This window comes from Parus major, chromosome 9 (assembly GCF_001522545.3).
Source record: "Parus major isolate Abel chromosome 9, Parus_major1.1, whole genome shotgun sequence".
Taxonomy (NCBI): domain Eukaryota; kingdom Metazoa; phylum Chordata; class Aves; order Passeriformes; family Paridae; genus Parus; species Parus major.
The window spans coordinates 22,043,230-22,053,932 of record NC_031778.1 but is presented as its reverse complement, the minus strand read 5'-3'; positions in this window follow the sequence as shown (position 1 = coordinate 22,053,932).

Below are 10,703 nucleotides of genomic sequence, written 5' to 3'. Positions count from 1 at the left end.
TTCTGGCCAGCAGGGCACCAGGTGAGTCAGAGGAGTTGTGTGGCCAAGCAGGAGCTGATAAAGCAGGACAGTCAGTGCAGTAATAACCCATTATTATCTCAGCACCTCCCTCCATCCCTCTCCTACAACAAGCTGAGCCCAGCCCTGAGCAGGCAGAAGCAGCTGAAGTGTTGGAATCTGCTGAAAAAGAGGCAGAGCCTCCCCAGCATCCCTGGCCTTGGCACTCCAGGGCCTGGGACACTCCCTGAACAAAGAGGGGAATGTGAATACCTGAGCTGGAGATCAGAGGAGCAGGACCACATTATAGGGGACAACCATCCCCTCCCCAACCCCCCCAGAATGAAATTTGGAGCAGTAAAATCATTCTGTCTGGATTATTAAATCAAGAAAACACTGCTGATGCCATTAGCAGGAGCTAAGGACTGTTTCATTTTACTGTCTACAAGAGCAGTCAGCCAGTCAGGTTACCTTCCTTTTCATCCTGGCTGCACTGGGACAACACTTCACCTTCACAGGACAATGGCAGCAAACACCACAGCAGGAAAAGCAATTTTCTGAGTGCAGGATTCATCCCACAGACTGGAACTCCTTCCAAAAAAATCAGGATTCAGTAACACCAAATGTCTGAATTAAGTACCCAGCTGTTGTGGTGGGCCCAAGATCCTGAGCCAGTCCAAGGGAATCATCCTCCACAGACAAATGAGTGCTCTCAAGATTAAAACAAAAAGCCACAGAATAAAATTGCTCACAGGTGGCCAGCAGCAAGCTGGATTTAAATTGGATTAGGGGATTGTCAAATGTAATATCAACTGTTCTTTAGCAAATGGGCAAAGAAGGTCCTCTCCACCCTTCTGTGTGCTCAGGAAACTACAGAAATCACATCCCTGAAAAAAAAAATACACAAATTCTTTATAATTTATTGAATAGCTTTAGATTTGTAACATAATACAGCACTCAGAAAGCAATGGAAGATAAATCACTCTTTTAGCTCAGACACAGAGTATTTCCAGTTACTCAACCACTGCTCAAAGAAATTATTTACTCTTGCAGAAAGCTGAACACTGGACAGTAAGAAAATCATTTAGCTTCCATTTACTAACTTCAAGTTCTGCCACATGTTGGAGAAGACCATTCTGCAGCTAATTTTCTTAATTTTAGATAAATTTCTGCTTCAGTGCCTGTCTTAAAACCCCAGTATTTAAAACAACTTATTTGAATGTTCTGTGCAAGCATTAAGCTTTTTTGGAGGAGTAAGAAACTACACAGCAAATTCCCCCACAAATGTACCAACTTCTGCTGAGGAGAGTTTCATTCTTTCTTTCTTTCTCAAACTGCCATTCTTGATGCTCTGCAGTCTCATTTTCCACAAGCATCTTTGATCAAAAGCATCCAGATGTTTCCTTCTGGCTCTGCCAAGTGCCAGATTTCACATTTTTGTGAAGTCATAGAAGTTCTGAAACAAAGAAGGAATTTTATGAGCATTATACAGTCAGTCTTCAAGGAATCTCAGAAGTCATTTGCTCCATCCCATGCACTGCCTGCATTAAACCACTCCTAAATTTAATTACATTACTAAACAATGGAGCTACCACAGGTTTTATAGCAAACACAGCTGGAGCCATAAAAAGGTGAATTAGTCACATCCTATCCTAAGGACCAAGGGGGATCTCCTGCCAGACACTGCCTTTGATCAGTTTAGCAAAGTTTTAATGTAAGGTTTTAATTGCTGCCTCTCATTAGATACAGTGACTTGAAAGTAAAGCACTGATGGGGAGAGAAGAGCATTTTAAACTAAAAATTCTGGTTAGAAAGAAATGCATTTCTAACAGTCAAATTAAAACCCAAGTTAATCTGGAAGTGGGACAAAGTTTCCAGCTTGACTCTTAGAGCAGCAAGGTTATGGAAGCACCTCCTGAACACTGGATAAATGGCAAGAAGAAATTACAAAAACAAATAAATAAAAATGATGTGCTGCCTGCAAAACAAAGCCTTTCATGTAGAATTTCCTTCCAAAGAGGAGACAATTTGAATTCTCCTTCCACCATTCCATCACCAGTGCACTGCACAAGGTGGCCCAGCTCTGCTCCATAAGGAATTCCAGGTGTAGCAGCTCAGTTCTCACTCAGCCACATCTCCAAGGGAAATCAGACAATGATTATTTCCCAGCCAGCAAATCCAGAGCTCAGCCATGACTTTGGCTAAGGTTCCTTCCCACCCACAGCCAGTCACTCATTTCTCAATTTTCCATTTCCTCGGTCACATAAGAATTTCTGCAAGCTCCCACAGCCAGTTTTAATTAGAATATTCTGAGTCATTTTGCATCAGCATCAAATTTTCACCTACTTACCTCCTTTGCCAGGCCACATTTGTTCAGGCCTTGGAATTGGCCTCCACATGAAAACCTGTCCTTCAGTTGTCTCTTTTTTAATAAATTGTGAATGCTTAAAAAGCCTGATTTTTAATCCTAACACTTGCTCAGTTTCCTAAAAAGTGTATGTATATATATATATATTAAGAGGTTTTTTTGGAAAAAACTTTATGTAATATGTAAATCATGTCAACCTTATACTCGTTAACTTCTCCTAAAATCTTCCAGGTACTGTTTATCTTCATGAAAGTTCGAGATAACTCCCCAACATCTGTTTGTCCATTCCTCTGAGCACTCTGGGTTTTTTTTTAATGCTGTGCTAAGTCAGATTTGAGTTCAGCTCCAGACTGAAGCAAAGGCTGTGCTGAGATCTCCTCCCTGCTATTCCTCCTGCACCCAGGCAGATCTAAGCAGTGTCCCACAGCAGCAGGCTGGTGATTTCACATTTTAATTCCCTTACAAGTGTTGGGTGAGGACCATCTGGTCTTTGTGCAGTGCTCCTGCTCAATTTATTGATTTGTCTCAGAACTCGAGGATGCTGAAGAGAATAAAGCTGTTACAAAGGTCAACCCAGTCCAACAAGCCCTACAGAAAACACATTTTGCAAGATCATTTACCTAGGAAAACTCAACTACAGATGTGATGCCTGGTTTTGTGGGGCTTTGCCATCATTCTGGCTGGGTTATGTGAAGGAACAGAAGGGAATCTGACCAAAATCATAATACTAAAGCTGCTCTATAGCCCAAAATTGTGCTACAAATCATTTGCATTTATTAAGCTATTTACTTTTATACACACACCAGCTGAAAACACATGAACACGGGGTTAAACATCTATAAATACATCTCTGATCTTGCAAGAGAGGTAATCTCTCCATTTTAAGTCCACTTCCCATATAAAAATACACAACAGTCCCTCACTTTCCATCACACACATTTTCTTTATCAGTACAATTAACTCTACCCTGGATTTCTCTCTATTTTTCCTTTCCCAGCTCCCCTCATCTTCTAAAAAATATCCTGGAACACAAGTCAATTTTATTAGGATTTTGTCTATTGGATGCTGCATCTGTAATAACCTAAAAGAAGTAAATCACCCTCACTGGATGGAAATGAGCACACCTGAAGCTGGAATTGTACAGAATAGTGGTTTGTGCATCCTGCAGGAGCTTTTAGTTCCTGGCTGCCACACACACCAAAGAACAACAGTGAGCATTTGGGTTTCCTGACCTGGATCCCAAGAATTTGGAAGGGAGCAGCCCCTCCCTGCTGAGGGCTGCCAGCCACAGAGGGGCCCTGATGGGCAGAAGCAAGGCTGGAGCTGAGGTGAAGGCACTGCTGCCAGCAGAGAACCCAGACAACACCAGCAGAACCTTCCCCTGGCTGCAGAAGGGCTGGGCTGGGTGAAAAGGCCTGGATACCTCAGTCCTGGGGACCAGAAATTGCTGTAAAAAGGGCAAAAAACAACATTCACCATCCGAGTCCAACTCTGCTGTGCAATCAGCCACAGGTTTGTGTTGTCTCCTCTCTCTCCACGTGCTCTTTATCAGCTGCAAGGGGAAGAAGGAAAAGAACAGGGGAAGGACAAGAAGCAAAGTTGGAGGAGCAAGGACAAAATGCCTCCTGTGACAGAGGATACAGGAAAAGGAGAAGGAATTGCAATTCTGATTTGCTTTATCTTGCAGTACACTGCACCTGGATCAGCACTGCAGGAAGGAGAGGGAGCCAGGCTGGTTGGAGAACAGGGAAAGAGATAACAGGAGAGTGTGGGAGGAAACTGGGCCAGGTCTCAGTGGTGTCCAACACCCACAACAATACTTTGCAGAGGAGATTTTGGCAGCAGGAGTTTATTCAAAAACCAAGGTAAAACCATTTGGCTGTCAAAGAGGATTCCTGAAAAAAGCATTTCTAATCAAACCAATACCTTCACTAAGCAAAACAAACAAAGCCAGCTACAACACTCCTCAGTTATCTTTATTTAATGTGAACCTCAGAATGGAGCAGCTGCCACATTCAGGTGACAATTTGTTTGACATTTTGACACATTATTCACACTCAGAGCATTGTTCTCCTCTTGGAAGCAAACAGATTTTTGCTTTAAATAACCCACTTCATGCAGTGATACTTGCAGGCACAAAGCCTTGGGTGTCATTCATGAAAAGAAATGTTTAGCTGAGTTGTAAATTATAAGACAACAGAATTTGAATAAAAAGGAAGAGTCAGATACTGAGTGGGTGCCACCAAAAAGAGACACTCAACTTTTTCTTTTTTAATTAAGGAGAAATAGCAATAGAACCAACAAGGAGAATTAGAATTTTCAGGATTTTTCCTCCAGCACTTGTTGAAGCCCTGGAAAGAATCACTGGCATGGGTGAAATGGGCACCTCCACCCAGCTCTGCATCCTGAGCTGCAGTGCTGCAGGGGCTGCAGAACTCTTGGAAACAGGAAAGCTCTGCCAGAGGAGGATTCACTCATGTCCAATTTAGCCTCACCATAAGAAAATAAATGCTGCCAGTAACAGGCATCCAGCTCCTTTATGTATTTCTGTCAGGAAAAAAAAACACTTCTGAGAGTGTTTCTTTGTTACATTTAAGTTTGTGCCTATATCCACATTTAATGACTCATTTTGACTCAAATCCTCCTGTCCAACACTGTGAAATCTTTCTGTGCTTCTGAAAATCACTCCAAATTGACAAAGAGAACATTCTCACCTGAAACAAAGCTCATGCCAAGCCTCACAAGGCTTAGCTCCCTTCCTTTGCTTATTTACACTCACACAGAGACAATTTAGGAAATCAGACATTTTGTCAAGGTGCTTTAACTGAAGGCCTCTTTCCCTTTGGGGAAAATTGAGACTTTGAGGAGAGGGTCACACAAAAACATCACAGGAAACAGTGCTGGGAATAGAACTGGGGCTCCCAAGAGAAGAGAAACAACCCTGCTCACACCTTTTGGCCTTTCCAAGACCGTTCTCCCCAGAATTCCAGAATGTTTTGTGTTGGAAGGGACCTGAAGCTCATCCTGTCCCAGCCCTGCCATGGCAGGGACACTTTCCACAGCCCAGGCTGCTCCAAGCTGGCCCTGCTGCCTGTTTGGGAGGAAGAATGCAAAGGAGATGCCACCACCAGGGATTCAGGGTTTTCCAGTGGAGTTCTTCCCCCTCCTTCCCACCAGATTTTACCTGGAAAGGACACCTGGCCCTGGACACCTTCCTTCCCTGGACAAGCTGTGAATAAACCCTCAGCTGATTTCTGCCTTCCCAGCCTGCAAGAACAGAAGCCCAAGAGGAGCAGGAAGCTCTGCAGTGCTGTGACAGTGATGGCCCTGTGCCTTGGCAGAGCATTTAACACCCTTAATACCTCGGGGTGAACCACAACTTTTGCTCTGTGTTTAAATTGATCAGCTTCTGAGGCTGCTTTGGCTTCTGAAACCAGGTTTTTTTTGATGACATGCTGAGAGCACAGCTGTCTGGGCAAGTAATCTGCAACTAATAAAACTCTGCAGTTATTTCTTGTTCTGATATTTGACTAAATGAAAAAACCAAAAAAAAAGCTTTTGTTGAGCAGCAAGAATTCTGTTTTGTTTAGAAAATTGTCAGGAAAGCAGCCTCATCATTCTTCAGCTGCCTTATTAAACGTAGATGCCCATGCAAAGCAGTCCTGATTAACACCCTTGCAGCCAGATCAAAGTCCTGGAGTGAAAAATAACCCCCACTGCTGTAAATTGTTTGTCTGGTGTGATTTTCTAAGCACTCCCCACATGCTGTGCCATAAGCCTGTTCCCAGTGCTGCCTCCCTGTTCTTATTTCTGCAGCTTTACGTTGTAGGAACGATGTAAACACAAGGGATGTTAAGGTAGGAGTCAAACATCCCAATTTTTACAGGTTCAGTAGAAAATGCTTGAGGGAAAAGAAAGGAAAATGGTTTACTTTGAGATGATTGGGATATTCAAAACGTTGTACACATAAGTTATATAAGCAAACTCATCAACTTTCACAGAATTACACTGCCAAATAAATTCAGGTAGAAAGATTAACGTGAAAAATATTCTCTAGGAAGCTGTTTTGACTTTCCAAACAGACATCATGCAGCATAAGAAATGTTATGTGGCGATGCTTATCCAAGAAAGTTCAGCAAGTTTTAATTTGTACTGCAGAAGGGAATTGCAGATAACTATAAAACACTGTCTTTTGAAGTGCTGTACATTATAAACGCCTGGTAAATTATGGAAAGATACTTCATGTCCCCAGTGCAATTCAGAAAAAATAAAGGGTAACCATCACATTCCTGTATTGGTTTTTGATGAAGTGAACAACATTTGAAACTCCTCAGAACATTAAATCTTCTCTTTCACACAGTTTGTAAAACATCAGGATGATTTCCAGTACCCTTTAAATCCAAGTTATGGTCTAATTTCAAAGATTTTCCATGAAAATAGGTTCTTGCCAACCAAGCCTAAAAAATTCTTCATAAAATTCAAGCTGGCTCAGTGACAATAATACTCATAACTCTGAATGTTATTTATTATCATTGTTAGTTAATCTGACTTAACTTTGGCCTGGGCAATGGTGTCATGGTTGAGCCAGTCCTTAAACCTTCAGCCTATTCCCTGATCTAAAAAGCTCTAGACAGCAAAAAACTGCTGAAATTGCTGAAATATCTCTGTTAACAATAAAAACAAGCAAAAATATTCTACAGAAAGAAGGTTATTGGCTGTATCCATCCTGCATTCCCTACAAACACAGCAAACTCTAATCTGTTTGATGAAGCAATGATTTGGGATGGGTTTTTTCATTTAGGATGTCTTTCCATACTGGCTATGAAGATTTCCAGCTTGAAAACTGAAAAAAATTCATCAGCTTGCTTAATATTGACAGGGAAACTGAAGTTTGGTTTTGTGCTCCATCAGAATGGAAAATGGGGGGTTTATTTCTCCATTTCCACCTCAAACCCACACAAGGCACGAATCCAGAGAGGTTTTGGACTTCTGATCCCTGGCAGTGCCCAAGGCCAGGCTGGAAGGGGCTTGGAGAAGCCTGGGACTGTGGAAGGTGTCCCTGCTCAGGGCAGGGGTGGAAGGAAAAGGTTTTCAAGGTCCTTTCCAACCAAAACCACTCCATGATTCCATGAAAATTCAAAGCAATTCATTTGGAAAAGACCACATGAAGACCATTTTTACATCCAGTTTGATTTTTCCCACTTTTGGCTACATCACAAGAGGGAAAATTAATTTCCAACCAATCTCTTATTGAACACTACATCTTCCTACAAGGGAAGTGTTTGTCTACCTACAACCAAGCTGAAGATTTTATTTCCACCCACATTAATCTTGCAAGCACTGCAAATAAGCAGGAGGAATTTAGACAGCAAAATGTGAGAACTTTTGGCCTGACAATGACAATGCTTCCTAGCAATGAAATTTTGCACATCTGAGAAGTTATTTTAGTATTTATAACTTTAAACAAGAAAAGATGGATAGGGGGTTGTAAAATTTGGGTAATTTAAAAAGGTTTTAAAGCAGAAGTCAAGCCAGCCACCAGCTCACCCTGGGCTCAGAGTCTGTTCCCTGTACCAGAACATTTGTTTGAAGATTATTTCCTTAGCTCTCTCTTTCTCAGGCAGTTTATTAGCCTGAACCCTGTGTCCTACACCTGAGGAAGTTTATAGCAGCTGAAAGATGTTGGAAATTATTTCCAGGAGCTCTTCCCTTAACAAACCATCCACAGGATTGCAGCTCCTGGCACTCCAAGCCTCTCTTTCTAAATCCTGGCTGTTCCAGTGATTGAGCAGGGGCAGGCACTGGATCCATTACAGGGATGAGCAAAGACTCTGCATTAGAAAGGACATTTTCTAAATGGGTTCCAAAGTCATTTCAACAGTGACAGCAACAATGTCACTGAGAACAGGATGTGATTTTTCACTGGCAGGCCTCCCACAGCTTTATCAAGAGCAGACTGGGGCTGTCCCTGCATGTTCTAAGATTTCATCATCCACATTTAAGCCATTTGCATGATCTGTGCTGAAGGGGAGGCCAGGATATTTGCTTTTTTACCAAGCAGTAAAAAGTAGGGAAAAAAAAAAATCAGAACCCTTATCTCTGCTCCCATTTTGACCTCCTTCTGAGAAAATACACAATAAAAGCAACTTGTCATCCTTTAAATGAATACAAGCCCTAAAAGTCACCTTAAAAATGCAAAAAACCAGAGAGGAAGGGGAAAATGGGGAGGGATGTGCAGGAAAGGAAAGTCTGTATCTATGTAGCTCTTTCTGATCTAAAAACTATTGTCACAACTGTTCTGTCACTCCTTTCTCACCTGATTTTGAGGTCCAACATTTCTGAAGACTGGGTCACCTCACCAACTACAAAAAATGTAGCAGAACCAAACTTTAACCTTCGTTAACAGGTTAGCCAAGAGAGAAATAAACTGTGTAAACCCAATGATTGGAATAAGGCCAGATGATGTGACACCTCTCTGCTCCAAAAGTTGCTGGGCATTGGGTTATTTTTTATTTTAATAAAAAAAGCTCTTTGTTCTTTCTGTTTGTAGCTGATGTTCTTATTGTGACCATAAAAACTGGTTTTACAGTGCTAACAGCTAAATGCAAATAACAGCAGCTGTGTTTCAAGCAACATATGATGTATCTATTTGATAATAGTAACTCTAATGTAATATAAGTAGGAAAATTAAATATAGTAGAGGAGAAAGTATATTTGTATTTGGCAAGCTCCAGCAGCCAGACAAAAATAATGCAACAGAGTATGATTTTTTTCCAGGCTGTTTCAGAGCACTTTAAGAGAAGTGTTCATTTTTCAAACTGAGCCACATTCAATTAACTTCTCTTCATGTTCCCCTGTATAAATGATTCAAACTTACAATAAAAAATATAAAATAATTGTCAGGGCTCTGGTGCAGAAGCAGCAATGGTAGAAATGGTTTGTGGGTACCACACCATGGGCCACTGTATTTTGTTAACTATTCCTCACAGCCATTGCCCAATTTACAGAATTTTAATGTTATAGAGAGAATTTTGGTAGATCCAAGCATAATTCCCAACAATCACAGCTCCATCTTTATGCAGATGTTTCTTTTCGAGTTCTGCACCCACTGCCATTATTTTATGGCACAGAAAAGCTGGCTACAGCAGGAAATTATAGAAGGCCTCTCCCAGTGGAGTAAAGAGTTCCTTTAACCAAAAACCAACACATCTGCAGTAAATTTAACACAGGGAAGAACCACAGCAGACAAAGGAAAACAAATTAAATTGATGGAGTTTTACTCTATTTCATCTTGCAAAGTGAATATTAGAAAAAAAAAAATAGTAGAAGTACCACAAGCAATGCTGCCCCAAAAAAAGAACCAAATAAAATTCTGTTTGCATCCTTCAACACAAACACTGTGTAATTTTTGTTGCATTACTTCAGAGAAAGATTAGACACACACTGGGCCAAATCCTGAAGGATTGTTGGTTTTGGGGTTTATTTCGAGATTTTTTAATTACACTAAAATAGAACCTAATTCATACCTAGCAAGGTTTCACAGTTCATTCTGGTGAATATTTGTTCCTTAACCCTTCTGTTGTAGTTCCTCTGGAGCATTTGAAATGCCTCAGTTTTACTGAAATAAATCACAGTTTTCCTCTGAGGGTTTTTACATCTCTCAATATATGGAAAATCAGTTTTGTTTTTGAAGGCTTCCATTCCTTGGGCTTGTTAACTGATCTGTATTATTAACATAAAATAGATTATTATGTTTCCATCCCTTACCAAAAGCATAGGCATATTAAACAACCTAATTAATCCTAATTAACTAAAAAGTCACGGAACACTTCTCTTGACCAAAATAATTTAGAAATGCCCTTGTGTTGATGGCTTGCAATTTGCAGGATTCATTTTTGAAATGAAAAAGACAGATGTATTTGTCTCTGATGCAAATGGTCTGGATAAATTAAAACTAATTGGGTTTATGTGTTCCTGATAATTAAATGAGATGCATGTAAGCTATATTATGATGGAGGAAAGAACAACTCTTAATTTTTACAAATGAGATGCAGCAAATTTAAGCATCTAAAAGTCTGTTAAAGGGTAAAATCGAAGGGTAAAACAGAGCTCTGCTCTGGAGCAGGGAGCAGAAACCTCCACAGTGTTTTTTCAGTGGAATTCATCCCTTGCTGGTTGAAAAGAAACACCAACAAGAAAATCTCAATTTTCACTGTCCAATCTTTGCCCATCCCCGTGTGCAAATCCAGCTGGGAAAGGACTTTGGGGGGTTTCTCTGCCTTGAGGAGTGGCCCCTTCTACACCAAAATAACAAAGTCTGGCAGCCAGACAAACAGCA